This window comes from Empidonax traillii, unplaced genomic scaffold (genome assembly GCF_003031625.1).
Source record: "Empidonax traillii isolate 1590-97213 ecotype Southwest subspecies unplaced genomic scaffold, ASM303162v1 scaffold204:size1584377, whole genome shotgun sequence".
NCBI classification, from domain to species: Eukaryota; Metazoa; Chordata; class Aves; order Passeriformes; family Tyrannidae; genus Empidonax; species Empidonax traillii.
In genome coordinates, this window is record NW_020955397.1 from 94513 (window position 1) to 97198 (window position 2686).

Consider the following 2686-nt stretch of genomic DNA (forward strand, 5'->3'; position numbering starts at 1 on the left):
ATCCAGGACGATAACGTGTCCCTGAGAGGGGAGCGACAACTGCCCCGTGTCCTTCAGAGCCTTTCGAAGTGTGGAGTATGTAAAAACTTTCATAAGCGAGGGTGTTTTTGATGTTTGACCTTTCAAGCCTAATCAACAAGAAGGGAGGTTTAATCCGTGAAACAGCAGCTAATAAGCAAGCTCTGAGGGATGTCCGTGTGTCAGAACAATTTACCTGTTGGTGGAGTTGTTAAGGTCTAGGGCTGGACATACCTCAGTGGGGAGGTTAAAGCTTGGAAAGAATGATGTACCACCGATAGGGGTACAAAGAACGCACAATTTTCAGGCCACGAGGACGTTCTGCAGAACTCCTCGACCCACTGTGGTCCCTTCCGACCTGACCCAGCCTGTGATACTTTGAGATCACTCAGTGGCCAAATTGATGTGACAATTGATACAGAAACAGAAGTTTCAACTTCACAAAGCTTCTCACCGAGAAGAGATGAAAACCTCATGGCCTGTGGGTCGAGAGCTATTTCATCCCGAAGTCCCTCTCTCAGCAGGGAAGAGCCATTTCTCCTCAAACTAAAGCTCTGACAAAAGGCTGCACGTGGGCAGGCTGATAAAAACTCTGTCCTTTCCACAAATTCAGGTTGGATGTGCACTAGTAATGGATTTGAGCACCTTTTATAGCTCTGGCCACAGTGTGGACATCTCCTTTCATTTCTAAATACAGGCTTAAGAACTTCCATTACATTAATGAGAGGCAGAAAACCAACAACAGCCCCCGAGGACAATTTCAGAGGAGTTTAAAACTTAGGATAATTAAAGACTGAGGTCTCTGAAAATGTAATTCTTGTTTCTGTTACTCACAAGCACTTCTTTTAATCCATGAAGAACAAGTAGGAAAGAAATGGGTCTAAATTCTTACTTCAGGCCCACCAGTGTAAATTTAATTTATCAGATTCTCCCCCTTCTGCTTTTTCTTTTCCTGATCCTCTCTTTTTTTGACCATTAATATCTGAAGTGTTTCAGACACATATCTTTTGATCTATAGCCACAGCTACAGGCTAAATGATTTCTCCAATCACAGCCCAGCTTTGGGGTTTTCTGTCTCTTTTTCCAGGGTACAACAAGCAAAAAAATACATGGTTACAAGAGCAGAGTCCAACAGCTTCAAAGAATTGAAAAATCTTGCAGCAGCTGCTAATTAGGATTTTAAAAATCTGCAGTGCCAAAGATATTTTAGAGCACATTTTATTCAGAAGAATCGCTAAATGTATAAAGATGAAAGAGATGGATTACAGGAAAATTAAATGTAGGCTTTAACTGAGAAATAATCATTTTCCATGAAAGATAATGACTCCTCTTGAGCCTAGTATCAAGATTTATTGACCCAGGAGGTTAATATTGATCAAACCCAAGGCAAACAAAATATTAGACCTTGAAGGAGAGTAATCTTGATATTGAAGTCTTGCCACTGAGCGAGCAGGTCAATATATCTGGGTGCCAGAATCTCAGGTTTGGAGCACGGAATGGTGGGGGAGATTAAACATGTCTGACATGCCCTGTGTAGACACTTTTTATTCTCAGCAGGAGGGGTTACTTTATAGCTGTGTCCTTCCCTGCAGAGCATCTCCTGAGGGTTCAGGCTTCACTCACAAACCTCATTGCAAATCTGAGGGTTATCAGCCTCAGGTGCAACGTGAGGCACCGGTCTGAAATCAAACAAGTCCTTCAACTATTATTTCATGGATAAGTGATGTTTTTAACAGCTTTCATACCAAACACAAGGCTCCTGCTGCTGCTGCAAAGTCAGGGTGACAGTAAAGTGAAAAACCAGAGGGCTTCGATATATAGATTTGTCATTGTAGCCAACAATCTGCAAGTCCAGGAGAAAAAAAAAATTGAGTTAAATTCTACTACAAACTGACAACAAGAAAACAAATAACTTATCTGGATTAACTAATCAATGAGGATAAAAGTCAGAGACTTAAGGAAATGTACCACTAGGGACATGAAAACAGTTCCTAGGATAAGACCAACAGTTAATAAGCTCGGGGCAGAAGTTGCCTTTTTATTTCTGTTCATATGGCAACAAGCAGGGGAGGGTTTGATGTCCTCAGGAACTGTCTGCAGAACAAAAGTACTCCCAGTCACTGCTGAGAATAGCAGTCTACGATATAATCTGCAATTCTAATTGATTTCAGTACAAATAATGTTTTACATATGGTTTATTTTGTTGCTTCAGAAAAGAATTCAACATGAAACAATTCAGTAGGAAAACAACCAAGGCAAAAGAGGTGGGACAGCAATTTCCATGGTGAACTGATTACCATGCTCAGGGAATGCTTATATTTCCTTGCTAAAATCTTGGGGTTTGCACTTTTTCCAGTGTTTTGCCATTACAAAAGGATTATTGGTTCCCTCTGTTTTGCTGCTTAAGGCACATCCCCAGCACCCCACGTTTAGATGTTGTAAGAACTCAACAGGCTGATGTGAACTGTTTTATAAATAACCCAACTCACATGCACATAATTTAATTGACAGGCACTGAAGTTACTGGTAGAAAAGTCTCCCAGTTAAAGTGCATTGCATCAGTATTTGTCTCATTTACATGAAGTTATAGACATTTAAACTGAACATCTGGCTCTAGGTCCTGCCATTCCTTATGCCACATCTCCGGAACCATCTCCAGGCTATTTTC